Source organism: Anabrus simplex, chromosome 6, assembly GCF_040414725.1.
Source record: "Anabrus simplex isolate iqAnaSimp1 chromosome 6, ASM4041472v1, whole genome shotgun sequence".
NCBI lineage: Eukaryota > Metazoa > Arthropoda > Insecta > Orthoptera > Tettigoniidae > Anabrus > Anabrus simplex.
The window spans coordinates 174,241,880-174,259,284 of record NC_090270.1 but is presented as its reverse complement, the minus strand read 5'-3'; the positions used below and the strand labels follow the sequence as shown (position 1 = coordinate 174,259,284).

At 42.6% G+C, this 17,405-nt stretch overlaps 1 protein-coding gene across 3 annotated transcripts in view; it reads left to right on the top strand.

Moving 5' to 3' along the window:
- The first annotated feature begins 14,833 nt into the window (after positions 1-14,833).
- Positions 14,834-17,405, top strand: part of LOC136875621 (facilitated trehalose transporter Tret1) — a 95,968-nt gene continuing 93,396 nt past the window's right edge. For 2 of the 3 annotated variants that reach the window (XM_067149160.2, XM_067149158.2), the window contains exon 1: positions 14,834-14,940. The gene's annotated coding sequence lies outside the window, so the exon portion shown is untranslated. Of the gene's footprint in view, positions 14,941-15,226; positions 15,388-17,405 lie in introns of all 3 variants that reach the window. The other variant, XM_067149159.2, reaches the window with a different exon arrangement.

The window sequence follows — 17,405 nt, the reverse complement described above, 5'->3', positions numbered from 1 at the left end:
TAATTTCACCAACATCATTTTCCTCCTCCCCATGAGCTTGGCTGTTCGCATCACCACCAGGATGGTTTCCTTTTACATTGAGAAGATGTTCAAAACATACCCTCCACCTCTCCAGTGATTCCCTGCGATCTATTATGAGTTCACCTGAATTACTCAAAACACTGTTCATTTCCTTTTTCCACCCCTTCCTAAGATTCTTTATTGCAATCCAGAAAAGTTTCCCTGTTGCTTGACCTAGACTTTCCGGGTTATTACCAAAATCTTCTCACGACTTCTTTTTGGATTCAACAACTATTTGTTTCGCTCTGTTTCTTTCATCAAAGTACAAATCCCTGTCTGCCTCGGCCCTTGTTTGGAGCCATTTCTGATAAGCCTTCTTTTTACGTTTACAAGCTGCTCTCACTTCATCATTCCACCAAGATGTTCGCATTTTCCCATCTTTACACACAGTTGTTCCTAGGCATTCCCTTGCTGTTTATACTACAGCATCCCTCTATGCCACCCATTCACTTTCTATATCCTGAACCTGTTTACTCTCCACTGTTCGAAATTTCTCACTAGTCATATCCATGTACTTCTGTCTAATTTCCTCGTCCTGGAGATTTTCTACCGTTATTCGTTTGCAGACAGATTTCACTTTCTGTACCCTAGGCCTAGAGATACTTAGTTCACTACAGATCACATAGTGGTCTGTATCATCGAAAAATCCGCGGAAAACTCGTATATTCCTAACAGATTTCCTGAATTCGAAGTCGGTTAAGATATAGTCTATTATGGATCTGGTACCTCTAGCCTTCCATGTGTATCGGTGAATAGCTTTATCCTTGAAGAATGTATTCGTAACGGCTAAACCCATACTAGCACAGAAGTCCAGCAAACGCTTTCCATTCCCATTAGCTTCCATATCTTCCCCACATTTACCAATCACCCTTTCGTATCCTTCAGTTCTATTCCCAACTCTCGCATTGAAATCGCCCATTAGCTCTATCTATCCTTGCTGTTGACCCTGACAACGATGTCATTCAATGCTTCATAAAACTTGTCAACTTCATCCTCATCTGCACCCTCACATGGTGAATACACGGAGACAATTCTAGTCCTAATTCCTCCAGCTGACAAATCTACCCACATCATTCGCTCATTTACGTGCCTAACAGAAACTATGTTGCGTGTAATGGTATTCCTGATAAAGAGCCCTACCCCAGACTCTGCCCTTCCCTTTCTAACACCCGTCAAGTACACTTTATAATCTCCTATCTCTTCCTCGTAATCTCCCCTTACCCGAATATCAGTTACTCCTAGCACATCCTGATGCATCCTCTTTGCTGACTCAGCCAGTTCTACTTACTTTCTTTCTTCCATAAGCCCCATTAATATTGATGGCTCCCCATCGAATTCCATTTCGTTCGCCAAGTTGTTTCCAAGGAGTCCCTCGCCTGTCAAATGGGAGTGGGACTCCGTTACTCCCATAGGTTCGAGGCTTGCTTAAAATGTTCTGAGATCGGTAAATTAATGAAGCAGGATGCTACCCTACTTGCACATAGTCCAAGTTAGTATCACTTCTCTAAAGGGTTATGGACCGCCGGTGAATTGATATAGTCCTAGCCGCCTGAGCACAAGGAGGGCCATGACTCAGAATATGTCCAAGATGCCCTCTCCCATTCCATAGCAACTGGTATCCCGACTCTCAGGACCACTTACTAGGCCACTCAGTCGTTGCCCATGGTTCACGAACTAGGACGTGACTACAGTAACCCACACCATGAACCATATACATTTCAAATATATTTGGAAAAATATGAATGCAGTTTGTTTAAGAATCTAAATTCTGTCATACCCAAAAGTATATATTAGGTAAACGGACATTATATGTACACAGATTCTTGCAGACAACATTGTTGCGTAGTCAACTCGAGTGATGCAAGTGGATGGGCGAACCAAAATACTTTAATTTTGGATTGAGAGCGAGGACAGCTGAGGATCTGCCTGATATGAGAGACAGCAATCCCGGCCGCGAAATCCAAGCAATACGGTTGTGGATGTCGTTACCTTGACCACATGGAATTCCAGTGTTTAAAGCGCATCTGGCCAAGCTTCAGTTCTCTGGGGATACTAAGTTCCGTAATGGGCTATACATGGTACAATTTTTATCAGTTACTCTGTATATACTTCTTCCTCTTAAAACAATAATCACCACCACCACAATCTGTATATACTTGCCAATGGCCGTAGGCGTGTTGAAGCACCGGATCCAGTGAGATCTCCGAAGTCAAGCAACGTTGGACGTGGTCAAGATTTGGATGGGTTGCCACGCGTTGTTGGTGGAGAGTAAGGGAATGGAGGTGCGGGAAGGAACTGGCTACCCTACCGTACGTTAACTCCGGCTCAGGCACACCACTGCGAAGGTTCAGACCTGCCTTAGGGCAGAATACATCCTTACCTTACCTGTATCTACTAGTTTTACAGCTGGATGCCCTTACTCACGCCAGACCTGTATGAAGGAATGTATTCATTATTGCGTATTTGTTTGGCGGTTTCTAGCGTGTTGTGTCGTATGCAAATAATAATAATAATAATAACAACAACAATAATAATAATAATAATAATAATAATAATAATAATAATAATAATAATAATAATAATAATAATAATAATAATGGCGTATGGCCTCTGGAGTTGCCAGATTCATGTCTCTCTAGTTGACGCCCATGAGTGACCTGAGCGTCTGTGAGGATGTGGCTCCTACCTAGAACGATATCTAATGCTGAGGATGGCACATCCACCCAGTCTCCAAGCCAGAGAAATTAAATAAATCTCCTACCCGGCCGGAAATCGAACCCGGGAACCCTCAGGCCAAAGACCAGCATGCTAACCACTTAGCCATGACATCAGACTTTCCACCTTGCACAATGTGAACCAGTAATTTCCACGACGAGTAGTTTTTGTTATATTGTTAGACCAGCCCCATGTTATTCTTCTCGCATGCCCGCGGCAGATCTGGGCACGATGAGCACCGAGGAATAAATAGCCGGAAAAACACCATACATACACAGGCAGAAAGATAACAAAAATGAAAACAATCAAAATTCAGTAGAAGCTCAAATCAACCAGAGGTAATGGGGCGATACATAAATACTTACCTACGATGATCACCTGGACCGGGTTGAAAATAACTAGAGACGGAGTCATGAACTAAACTCGAGCCTATTAAATTAAAACGGTAAAATTTAAAATGCTGCCCTCCACAATAACAACGCCGATTAAAAAACTCAAAAGGGTTTTTTAAATAGTAATTAAATCAAAATAATAGTCGGCCACACGAATATCAGTAATATATAAAATTAAAAAAAACGAATGGAAAATAGGCACAGCAGCGTGCCTCCTCATAACCTGAATCAGCCAACAGCTTCAATCACACATATAACACAATTAATTAGAAAACAATCAAAGAAATTGTTACCTGGGAACAAAATACAATGCGTGTGTGTGTGGCGCATAGCCCAGCCCAAAGTAATAAATATTACTTATATCCATGTCAACAGGACGAGTCTTTAACGGTTGCGATGAACGGCCATTCACTGGTATGCCACACGACAATGGTTAACAACGAACACAAAAAGAAGGAAGATCAAATATGGCCGAACCAAACATCAAGGGGAAAAGAAGGCGCGCGCAGGCGTAGCGCCCTGGATCAGAGATAAACAAAGCGTAACGAAGGGAATATACACACACCAAAAAATGCCAGGGGACCCAAAAAGCAAAATAAGCATAAACGACACAACTAGGCAATATGATATGCGCCCTACATACCTCACATTCGAACACTCGTACAGTAGGGAAAGGGGTCCAAGAAACAGGGAACACATGAAAGATAACAATGGTCTGTAGGGCCCAAATGTAGAAATACGATTCATAAATAACGTCTCATGCTGATATTCATGGCCAAACCCACACAAGATCAGAGGCCCAAATTACATCATCAATACGTCTTTCATATAGAATTCAAATGCCAAAACAGCACAAACCGTCCATGTGCAGGCCCTTCCGATACACAACAACATAGTGGGGACATCGAAGACCAATTTGATACATGAATAATAATGATACAGAGGCATCCACACATGGACCGTAGAATAAAATGAACGTACAACATATCCAAGCTACAACAGAGCTCATTCACGCAATACCGACACTCAATTATAGTAAGATGCAAATCAATGTACCGAGTTGTGACACAAAGAAAAACATAGCTGATATGGATAACGTTATGTGGGCAACAACAGAAAGAGCAAAACGGGTTACCAAATAAATTAATACCTACGGAGAGCAAGAAATAGTGGCCAACCACAATGCCACGAGGCGATATAAACAGACATGATTCATGAGGCCAACTGCCAAAAATAGAATGAAAAATTTAAATGAAATGTAGTTACATTACCTTAATCAGGCCATACACGTATGTGCAAAAGGCAATTTCGAAACCTCTGAGATGAAATGCATATTATTAAAGCGTTTAAAACAACGCTCGTAAAAACAAGTGTTTGCGAGCATTGTGACGCTCGCCATAACCCTTCACCAAGAATGAAGACTTTGAAGAAGAGCTAGATAGACAAGATCGGGAACAAACGTCGTAAAGTCACAGTACGACAAAGGCGACATCTGTGATTCCCTTGGGCTAAGCTTGCGAGTACAATAAATTTCGAAGAGTCGGCCATGATTCCGAAATCAATGAGTACACAAGTAGTTCGTCCGTGAACTTAACTAGATAAAGACAGAAGTGGCCAGGATATGCCACAGACTATTAGTAATTGTAGATAAAAATGATGTGTATTAAAACGATTTCAAGCAGCCGGTCCCCGAACAAGAGGCAGTTAATTATTCATATCTTTATTCGATTAATTTCTAGGATTGGTTTCCTCCCTGGACTCAATGAGGGATCCTACTTCTACCAACTCAAGGACAGTGTTCTGGAGCGTGAGATTTTGGGTCGGGATATAATTGGGAGGAGGACCAGTGCCTCGCCCTGGCGGCCTCACCTGCTGTGCTGAACAGGGATATTGTGGGAGGATGGGAAGATTTGAAGGGGTAGACAAAGAATAGGAGAGGAAGCAGCCGTGGCCGTAAGTTACGTACCATCCCGGAATTTGCCTGGACGAGAAGAGGGAAACAACGGGAAAACATTTTGAGGATGGCTGAGGTGGGAATCGATCCCCGTCTTTACTCAGCTGACCTCTAGAGGCTGAATAGACCTCGTTCCAGTACTCGTACCACTTTTCAAATTTCGTGGCAGAGCCGGGAATCGAATCCGGGCGTTCCAGGGTGGCAGCTAATCACACTAACCACAGAAACGGACGGAAGTTAATTATACGCAGGTAAAATCCTAGTCCCTGCCAGGAATCGAATCTGGAGCCATATAAACGGGAGTCCAGTACGCTGATCATTCGGCCGAAAAGCCGGACTCCAACTGAAAAATTATCAGGCACCATCGAAGAAAAAAATCGCCAGGGGAGGGATTTGAACTCGCACTTCCAAGCTGACAGGATCGCACCATAACAAGTACGCTAGCACCTCTGAAATTCCCATTGTGTTTGTGTTTGATGCTGATTTCTCGGAATCGGTAGCTGATAGGCAGTCGGTCATTAAGCAGCCATGTGGCATGCGTACAGTGGACTTGGACTTACATTGTAACGCAAGGTTTCTTCGACTGATGCTTTCAAGTCGACCTTAATGCAGATTTAGAAACGACGCCTCAAAAAGCACATTTGAATTCGTCCACGAAGTGATCTGGCTGGCTAACTTCAGCAGCTTATAAAATGACAGTGGCGCGAGATATCGAATAATTTGTTTCCAAATTATTTATCATTACAACTGAACCTCTATTGCCCAAATACCCGGTTCACGTCGTTTTCGACTACCCTATTAAGACATCCAACTTTACGGGACATGTCAACGCTGGTGATTCATTGAACTTCCCGTGTTGTTGTTATTACCTGCAATTAGAATTGAATTCCCAAGTACTCAACACACATATTTATTTATTCAGGATTAGCAACAGCATAACACAGAATTACAAAGATCCGAGCTATGTACAATAGATATTAATCTAACATGAAAGATATATAAATATTTACAAAGGACACAAATATACGCAATAAAAACTGTACTATCCTATATAATACACATTTACGTATACAACGACATTAACAAAGGAAAATACATTTACAGTAAATACAGGAGAATAAACAGGAAAGAACAAGAAGAGAAATTAAGTTATATGAAGAATATCATGACAGAAGGCAGGAAACGACACGAAGATGTCTAGGTTCTTGTTGATAGATAGGGTATTAAACATTGCTGGAATATGTACAGAAAAGGACCTTTTGGTGAGAGAAAGCCAGGAGTAAGGAATATGGAAGAGGGTCTTCATTCTGATACTACAGGATGGGACGTGGAGGGGGAATAAGGAAACTAAATCTAGAGACCTAAATAGACCATTAGCTGCTTTGTGTAGCAGCTTTAGGTCGGCTACTTTCCTCCGAGCAGAAAGAGTTTTGAGTTTCAGTTCCCAAGCACTTGGATAGTGCTTAAGTTGAGACAGGCAGGGAGGGACCCTCCACGACCACGCGCGGACTGTTCGCCAGGTAGAGTTGGGTCGTTCATGAACTAACTAGTTCATTTGAACAACTCAATTATTCGATCAGGTACGACTTTGTTCCAATATTTTGAGTTCACACGAGCACACAACATGTTAAGAGAACGAAGACCGAAGCAAGCACCATCTGTTGTAAAATGCGCATACTACCTCACGCAGCTAGTGTTGTTACTATAAGATAGCTCATAAGTCATAATAAACTATCTCGTTCATTGGAACGACTTCGTGCAGCGAGAGCTGTTTCCTTAAAGCACAAATGAATTACCTTGTTCATTTGAACGGCTTTGTTCACTGAACGAATTGTCACGAAAGCTCTTTCAATGAAGGCAGCACAAATGAACTACCTCGTTCATTTGAACGACACACTAACCTCGCACGCGAATGGCCAATGGCGTGCCGTGTTAATGGTCACATGACAGCACTTCTCCACTCACACTTCTCAACTAGAGGGTGGGGGTTATAAAAAATTAGAAAGTTTATCTATCCCTCCGTCCCTCGTAGATACCATTTCTCCACTTAGACTGGCGGCGGCATTCGGTAGCTGTTTTCTGCTCGTGTTTACAATAAACTAACTCGTTCATTTGAACGAAGTGCCGCGAGAGCTGTTTCTATGACATCACCTCATGAACTATCTCGTTCATTTGAACGACTCAAGGCGACAAACGGTACCGAATGAACTATTTCAAGCAAATAAATTAACTGGACCCACCCCTATCGCCAGACCACATTTTTTACTTCAGTGGGGGGGGGGGGGGGCGCCGAAGCCCGCTCCTCCCGCATGGCAGTCGCACAATCCACATTGCCTCCGACATGCTATTAATTTCTAAGAAGAAATAGATAGCAGGGAAGAGAGGGAAAGGTATTACAGGAGTACCTGCCTGTTTGCACGTTAGACGCGTTACCAGGCAAGGTTCGTGTTGGTAAGGTGGTGTTAAGGCGTGGTATTAAGGGTCAGGGAAAACCACATAGGCAGAAAAGAGAAAGTGCCTACATGTAAAACCTGACAAATTTTGATAGCACATGCAAAAGGATTTGGTTTCTGGATAGGTCCAGGTGTTTGTGTTAGTTGAAGGAAAGGTATCATGCACCAGCCATGAACCATAATCTCGCCATTCCAGTAATCGGGGGATCAGTCCGTCTGGGCACTGCCGTGACTAACGCGGGCCTTGCCAGTTGCGGAGCCATCCGTCAAGTACCACTAGGGCCCGCCGCATAGCGCCATCTCCTTGGGGTACCTCGTACCCAGTCTCCGATCCCGGAGAATGAGGCCAAGCCCGCTGGGGTGGAGGCCTCCTGGATGGGGGTGGGTCATGGCGCCGGGCCTCCTTCCTCTCTGCCCGCGCCATGGCCCAGTAAACAGGGCAACTGCGACGATAGGCCAGGTGGGCCCCGCGCAGTTGGCGCACACCGGCGCCTCTTTAAGTGCTACGCAGGCCGTGTAGTGGTGATCACCCCACAACGGTTGCACCTCACTAAGAGCCCACACCTTTCCTGCCGGTAGCCCCACCTCAAACAGCGAAAACACTGCAAGAGCTGCCAAGGGGGACGTTTCGGTCTCACCTGATCGCTGCTTCCCGCTGAGGTCCTGCATATATATATATATATATATATATATATATATACAGATAAGCCAGGGACGCGTGTAAATAAAAGAGCACTGGCGAGAGCTGCGGTGGCCGAAGAGAAAACAGCGAGCAGTCTCCCCCGAGGGAGGAACCAGTCGCCGGACACAGAGGGGAACAACGATCCCACTCTGGACGACCAACCTCCCCCCCCCCCCCCCAGTCGGCAAAGCCTCTCAGTACTTTATTTCAAAGAAATACAAAAATGCAAATACAACCACTACTCCCAAACATAATACAGAAACACAAAGAAATATATATGTACAAGGGCAGGGTCTAACATATATAATATAAATTAAACTCTAAATAAAAATGAAATGGATATGTCTGTCTCTCTGTCTAACTTCCAAAACGTCATTACATTTAAAGTACTGGGCGAAATTTCGTGACAATTTGCACAAACATTCTTGGAGGGATCTATCCCACGACTAGGTGTGTTTCATTTCAGAGTATATAATCTGCGAAACTATTTGTGAGAACTCGCGTGGTAGTTTACCCCCAGACCAGCATGAGCATAGCAATGAAATAAGTGTATTGATATAAGGGCGACAGTTGACATAGTGATAGTTTGTTATTTGCATAACGTGGTGGAAGTATATCGGTCTGTGTAGAGGTTTTCTACACAAAGGAAAATGCCTTAGTAAATTACCTTTCCTTATTGACTTCGGTTTTATGAGGTCTGGATTAGAGAACCTGCTCACAGAAGTGGTTGGCCTTGTCTTGTGGGACTTTCCAACTCACAAATAAACACAGAATACATCTTCATTATGGACTGTTATGCCTTTCAGCGTTCAGTCAGCAAGCATCTGTGAATTTACTAAACGCCTCCACAATTCTCTATTTGTAACTAGCTCTATGGTTTCGCTTAGTTCCACACCTATTATCTCTAAACCAGTAGAAACTGAGTCTAACCATCGTCACCTTGATCACCCTCTACTTCTCTTACCCTCCATGAGCAAGTCCCATTACTCTCTTAGGTAACCTTCCCTCCTCCACTCGTCTCACATGACCCCACCACCGAACTGTGGGCACGTTGTAACTCTGCCGCTGAGTAGCTGTGGCCTTTCTAAGAATTCCGATGAGTCGAGCGACTATCGTCGGTGTTATTCCAATTTCCTGTGAAATTGGGATTCGGGAGTACATTAAGCTGATCTTGCAAGTAGTGCTATAAATTTGAGAAACTTCTGTAGGCTAGCAGAATGTCTTTCTCTCTCAGCTCTCTTCCCAGAACTAGTGACGTTGCACAGCGGCAGAGTTATAACCTGGGTTCAGTACGCACCGCTTCATTCATAGAGTTCATTCCTAATTTAGTCTTTATCTGCTCATGTCTACTATACCCCTGACATTAATTCCACTTGTTTTTAACAGCGATAATTCTCGCTACTCTGATGACTGTTACCTCTAAATGATGTGTAAGATAATGTGAGCCCGCCCAGCTTTCACTCCCGTACAGCAAAGTTTGTCTGAAAACAGGCCCGTGTAAAGATAGTTTCGTCGGGATCTGACTTTTTTCTTACAGAATACTGTTGGTCGCAACTGCGAGCTCACTGCATTAGCCTTACTTCACCTCGACTGAATCTCACATACTATATTGCCATCCTGGGAGAATACACATCCTAAATATAAAATGTTCCAGTATTTTATTCCCAACCTGACATTCAGTACTCTTAGGGTTCTTTCCTAATGACATCACTAAAGTTTTGGAAATGATAATTTTCACACTATATCCATTGCACCTGTTTTCAAGGTCCAGGATTGTAGGCTTTCAACACAGTCTGCCGTTAAGACCAAGTCATCAGCATAGGTAAAACTGCTTACTACATTTTCACCAAACTGAATCTCTCCCTGTCACTTTATACCTTTCAGTAGATGATCCATGTAAACTGTGACCAACAAAGACGAAGGATTACAGTCTTGTTTATACCCGGTAAGTACCTTGAAAGAACTCATTCTACCATCAATTCTCACTGCAACTAATTGACAACATGCATGCATTTGATTGATTTTACTAATATACAATTAATCTCACAATCTCTCAGTATGGCTAACAACTTTTCCGTCGGTACTACGTCATGCCTTCCCCAGATCAACGAAACATAAACACAACTGACATAACTGTCTATTCTTCTCGCAGCATTTTTCAGTTACCCGGCGCATACTGAAAATCTGATCCTGACAGCCCCTCTGTGGTCTGAAACAACACTGGTTTTCATCCAATTTACTCACAAGCATTGATCGTACCCTCCCTTCCAAAAATACGGTGAATATCTTTCCTGACGTACTGAAAGAAATACTTTGATAGTTGTTGTAATCCTTCCTCTTCCCTGAATGGATAGCTGCAGTTACCGCTAGCTTTCTTCCAATCGGAAGTACATTACTAACATCTCATCCGTGAGCTTGCAATAGGGAGATGGTATCAAATCCCACCACCAGCAGCCGTGAAAATGTTTTCCGTAGTTTCCCCAATTTCACACCAGGCAAATGCTGCGTCTCTAATTTAATTAAGACCACGGCCGTTACCATCTCAGTCCTATCAATTTCCCATTCTTGCGTCACAGAAAGCCCTCTATGGCGTTACATGGCGTTAAACCGCTAGCAAAAAGAGAATGAAAATCCATGCTTATCTTATTACTCTGTGACTCCATTTCATCCCTGCCTTCCCACTATATTTCATGATTTCAGATCTAATTTAATCTATTTCTACTGATTTATGACAAGGGGAAGAGGAGCTAGATGCTATGTCCATTTATACAACAAACGTAATCATTTATGACAAGGGAGTTTATTTACATTCCTTTCCACTTCCTCAAGCGTAATTTCACTAACGTCATTGTCCTCCTTCCCATGAGTTTCGGTTGTTTGCGACGCCAACAGAAATATTTCCTTTTACGTTGAAAAGATTTTCAAAATACTCCTTCCACCTGTCCAGTGATTCCCTGGGATCTACTATGAGTTCACCTGATTTACCTAAAACACTAATAATTTCCTTTTATCCTCCCTGTCTAATATTTTTATTACTGTCAAGAAAGGTTTCCCTGCCACTTGACCAAGCATTTCCAGGTTATTACCGAAATCTTCCCATTACTTAGTTTTTCATTCTGCAATTATTTGTTTCGCTCTGTTTTTGCATCTACGAGCATCGACTGCATCAGTCCTTCTCTGGAGCCGTTTCTGAAATGTATTCCTTCTTCAGTTTAGAAGCTTCCTTCACTTCATCATTCTACAAAGATATTCCACTTTTCCCCATCCTTGTATACAGTCTCTGTTTCTAGTGGTGTTTATTTTGTATAAAGTTCTTTTTCAGTCATTCAGCACGAATCAGATGTTCATCTTTCATTACAGCTCATCGTTTACCCGCACGTTAAAATTATTCAATACATCACGAAAATAATGCCTTACATATTCAGCTCTATAAACAATCATGTGCTTTACTTCTTCCAATTATCGAAAGCCATGTTACAAGCTGAACCTTTTCTTAGTTCTGAGCCATACTTGATTTTACTTGATTCAAGAACTGGAAAAAATCCAAAGAAAGGCAGCTCGATTTGTTCCGGGTGATTTCCGACAAAAGAGTAGCGTTACAGAAATGTTGCAAAGTTCGGGCTGGGAAGAACTGGCATAAAGAAGACGAGCTGCTGGACTAAGTGGTATGTTCCGAGCTGACAGTGGAAAGATGGCGTGGAATGACATTAGTAGACGAATAAATTTGAGTGGCGTCTTTAAAAGTAGGAAAGATCACAATGTGAAGGTAAAGTTGGAATTCAAGAGGACAAATTGGGACAAGTATTCGTTTATAGGAAGGGGAGTTAGGGATTGGAATAATTTACCAAGGGAGATGTTCAATAAATTTCCATTTTCATTGAAATCATTTAAGAAAAGGCTAGGAAAACAACAGATAGGGAATATGCCACCTGGACGAGTGGCCTAAATGCAGATCAGTATTGACTGATTGATATCTGCAGTAATTTCCAAGTATTTTATGCTAGAAGAAAGAAATAGCCAACGAACGGATAGTGGAAGACTTTACCTCCCACACCCTTCCAAGTCCCTTTATGGATTATACGGAGATGACTTTGCTTTTCTTTGCTAGCGTGTCTGGTAGTAATTACGAAAAGGTGGAGTGGCACATTCGAAATTTGAACATTAATTGAGGTGTCGGCATGGAAAATGTAGTAAGTCAACTGGTAGAACAAATTTGCTTCTACGATTCACGCAAGATGGAATCTGTGTTAAGTTCACGAGGTTTGGCATGGAGAAGGTAGTAAGTCAGCACGTGTCTCTGGTGGAATTAGGTATAACATTTGCCATTTGTTGCCATTAAACTTCGTATAAACCATGTTTATAGCTATTATAGTTCGTCATAGTTATATTTCAGTAGTCAGAATGCCTCCGACACCTTCTCCATTCAAAATGGCAAGTCTTTTGCCAGCATCTTGACATACTAGTTCTTTGTTTTTATAAATATGTATTACGTGCGTCCAACAATGGTCCCAAGTTACGGAAATGATCGGAGAGACTAAACATTTTCAAGCGTTTGGTGTAATCATGTGATGCCTGGAGATTTTTGTACTTCGCCATGGAAAGCAAGAGATATTTAAGATTAGCACTGTGAGTTCAAGAGCTGAACTTCAATCATTCAAAGAGAACCGAGGAAGGTTCACAACATCCTCAAAAGAGGGCGGTCCTATCACGCGGTCAACAACCACGTGGAAGCAGACCAACCATGAGCTAACCGAAAGAAAAGGACTTATTGGCCATGCTGGTTTTCTTCGTTGAAACATATCTTGCCTTCTACCGTGAAATTTGTGCTTGACTCATACACGTCAACTGACAAACTGTCCGGCACCATGGCTAAGTGGTTAGCGTGCTGGCCTTTGGTCACAGAGGTCCCGGGTTCGATTTTCGGCAGGGTCGAGAATTTTAACCATAATTGGTTAATTTCGCTGGCTCGGGGGCTGGGTGTATGTGTCGTCTTCATCATCATTTCATCCTCATCACGACGCGCAGGTTGCCTACGGGAGTCAGATCAAAAGACCTGCATCTGGCGAGCCAAACTTGTCCTTGGACACTCCCGGCACTAAAAGCCATACGCCATTTCATTTCATATCACTGACAAACTGATTAGACAGTTTTTTCAAAATGTGTTTTATCCCATAATATGTACTTGAAACATAATTAGCATAACTTTGTGTGTTAAACTGATAAATGGATAACTCCTTGATTTTACATGATATTTGTTCAGTATCATCTGCTTCACAATGCTGGCATGGCTATTATTTCCTTCTCCTCTAAAATTCACTTCTACTACCCTTCCCTGTCAATACGTCAATTAATGTATTACGCTGTGTACTGCGGGTTGACCATCCCCTGGCTGTCTGAAAAGAATCTTCCAAAACAGACTAGACAGTGCTGTATTTTAGAGGCATACTAAGAAAAATGGCCAACGGCCGTAGCCATGTTGAAACACTGGATCTCGTCAGATCTTCGAAGTTAAGCAACATTGGGCGTGGTCGAGAAGTGGATGGGTTGCCACGCGCTGTTGGTGGGGGCAAGGGAATGGAGGAGCGGAAAGGAACTGGCCACCCTACCGTACGTAAACTCTGGCTCAGGTACACCTCTGCGGAGGTTCGGACCTGCCTTCGGGAAGAACACACCCTTACCTTACCTAAGAAAAATGAAGGGAAAAGTCATTGCTTATTTCTTATATCAAGTGATATTGTATTGGCACAGGCTTGATGAGAAACAAATTTTTCAATATCCACTGCACAATACCACAAATTTTCTTAGTTAGTTCCACATTATCATAACCATGAATGTTACTGCTTTTGTTACTGAGCAGTTATTGCTAAAAGTAACGCATCCACCAAGAGATAAACATTATAAAAATGTTATTAGTTTTACATTCCAATATCCGTTAATTACGTCTTACGGAGACGCCTAGATGCCGGAATTTAGTCCAGCAGAAGTACTTTCACGTGCGTTTCATAGAGGATGGTTACCTAGTTTTACTTCCTCTAATCACCACCACCACCACTAACATCATTCAAACCGAGCTCGATAGCTGCAGTCGCTTAATTACGGCCAGTATCCAGTATTCGGGAGATAGTGGGTTCGAATCCCACTGTCGGCAGCCCTGAAGATGGTTTTCCGTGGTTTCCCATTTTTACACCAGGCAAATGCTGGGGCTGTACCTTAATTAAGGCCACGGCCGCTTCCTTTTCACTCCTAGCCCTTTCCTGTCCATCGTCGCCGTAAGACCTATCTGTGTCAGTGCGACGTAAAGCAACTTGCAAAAGAAAAAAATCATCATTCAATTCTCATAATAACGCTAGCCGTAATTCTTAAAATACAACCCAATGAAAATGAATGTCAGCACGCGATAGATGTTACGCACACCTACTAATGTCGCCTTGTCTGTCATGATTAAAGACCACACTAATACTCAAGACCGCAGGTTCCCATACTTACGACGTCACGCGAGCGGGTTTACAACGTGGAACCTCGTTGCTCTGTTCAAGGTAGTCAGTATTTCCTCCACGCCTTAGGTCAGTCTGACGGCCTCAGTCAGTCAGAACACCTGCCAGAGCACGGCGCGATGGTTCGAGTTCCCAACGTAGACGTGGTCATTCGCAAGTGATGAAGTGTGGTAGATAGTGCTTATAACGGGTATGTTCTACTCTTACGACTGATATACTAGTGTCATGGTGCAAATAATAATAATAATAATAATAATAATAATAATAATAATAATAATAATAATAATAATAATAATAATAATAATAATAATAACCCGGGTCCTTGGCTTTTTTTTCGGCATACCGGACTTTGGTTCAGAGGGCTGCGGGTTCGATGTTAGCAGAGTCAGAGCTTTTAGGTGCGTCTGGTTAATTCTTCTGGCTCGGGGACTAGGTATTTGTGATTGTCTTATACACAGCTTTTCATTTACTTACAGTACATCATACCACAGTCCACCTATGTGGTGTAGTGTTTAGTGTGTTTAGCTGCCACCCCCGGAGGCCCGGGTTCGATTCCCGGCTCTGACACGAAAATTTGAAAAGTGGTACGAGGACTGGAACGGGGTCCACTCAGCCTCGCAAGGACAACTGAGTAGAGGTGAGTTCGATTCCCACTTCAGCCATCCTGGAAGTTGCTTTCCGTGGTTTCCCACTTCTCCTCCAGGCAAATGCTGCGATGGTATCCAACTTAACGCCACGGCCACTTCCTTCCATCTTCCTTGCTTCCATCTTTTCATTCCCCCACAATTCCCCTGTTCAGCATAGCAGGTGAGGCCGCCTGGACGAGGTACTGGTCATTCTCCCAAGTTGTATCCCCCGATTCAAAGTGTCAAGCTCCAGGACGCTGCCCTTGAGGCGGTAGAGGTGGGATCAATCCCTGAGTCCGAAGGGAAAACCAACCCTGAAATGCTAAACATGAAGTAAGAAGAAGGCATCATTCCACCAACCACCATAGAGAAACGCAATGGTGAATACATCTCTGCACGCAGGTTTGGCGTCAGGAAGGGCATCCGACCGTAAAATGATGCCAATTCTGTGCATAGTGCTATTTCAAAAATTGACGAAAATTATCAACGTCCTCTTTCCATCTTTCTGTGGGGTCAGCAGAACATCCAGTCTCAGTTTAGAATTTGATTTGACTTTCTCAAAGCCAGATGCCCTTCCTGTCACCACGCGTTATTATTATTATTATTATTATTATTATTATTATTATTATTATTATTATTATTCGCAATCCTAGACCCTTCTAATCCCGTCACCGCCGAAAACCTGAAAGTTTTAGTCGACCCCTCTTTATCTGTTACAAGTACAATTATATTCACGTGTTTGTAAATTTATTATGGTACTTCAGCAAAAAAAAAAAATCGGATAATAATTATTTGCATCATACCTAATGCTGATCATCTGAAGGTGTTTTACGTTTGTTGTCTGTTTGTATTCGTAAAACCGAAAAATGGCTGAACATATTGCAACCAAACTCCGTATTTGAAATCTATCCGTTCAGTTTCAAGTTATCAGGTGCTTATGATGTCAAAGTCATCATATATAGGAGGGTTCTATAGGAACATTCTCAGATAGCTCTCGCCGGGCTGAGTGGCTCAGACGGTTGAGGCGCTAGCTTTCTGACCCCAGCTTGGCAGGTTTGATTCTAGCTCAGTCCGTTGGTATATAAATGTGCGCAAATATGTCAACCTCGTATCGGTAGATTTACTGGCACGTAAACGAACTCCTGTGGGACAAACTTCCGGCAACTCGGCGTCGCTGAAAACCATCAAAAAGTAGTTAGTGTGACGTAAAAACCATAACATTATTATTATTATTATTATTATTATTATTATTATTAGCAAAAGTACCCGTGCTTTGCTACGGTATTCTAAATTGTATACGGATATCGAAGTAAATTACTGTACATGTAGTGAATAAGATTCTTTTAAATGGCATGTCTCTTAGCGTTATCCAGAAACACCAGGGGATGGAGGGGTTCCCATACGTTGTTTCCAGTGTAAAGTGCGAGTTGCGGAGTTGTGATGATAAAGGCAGGCTCACTTGCCTACCGCCATTCACAATCGAGTGGGTAAATTTTCATTGTTATGGGCGGCCCCATTACCTACTGCGTGGTCACAATCGATTCGGGGAGTTTTCGTTACAATGGCAGACAGATTACAGTTGGAGTTTTTTATTATAATAGCAGGCACCTTCCCTACTGCCAGTCAAAATTGAGTTGTGCTGTTATCATTATAATGACAGGCCCCTTTTCTTAATGACAGTCACACCGAGGTGGTGAGTTTCCATTATAACACCAAGGCCACTATGCATAATGCCAATCGTATTTTAGATGGGTAAATTTGTTCATAATTGCAGGCGCACTTGCCTACTCCCAAACACAATCGGTTAGGGTAGCTTTGAACAAAATTGAATGCTCCCTTGACTTCTGCCAGTCAAATCGAGAAGGGAGTTATTAATTAAAATTGTAGTCCCTCCTTACTAATGCTAGTTACAAAGGTGTTCGAGAAGGATTCCATTATTTATGCCACTCAAAGTCGATGTGGAGAGTAATGATTACATTAGCAGGCGCCCTCCTGCTGAGAGTCACTATCGATGTAAAATATTAATTAT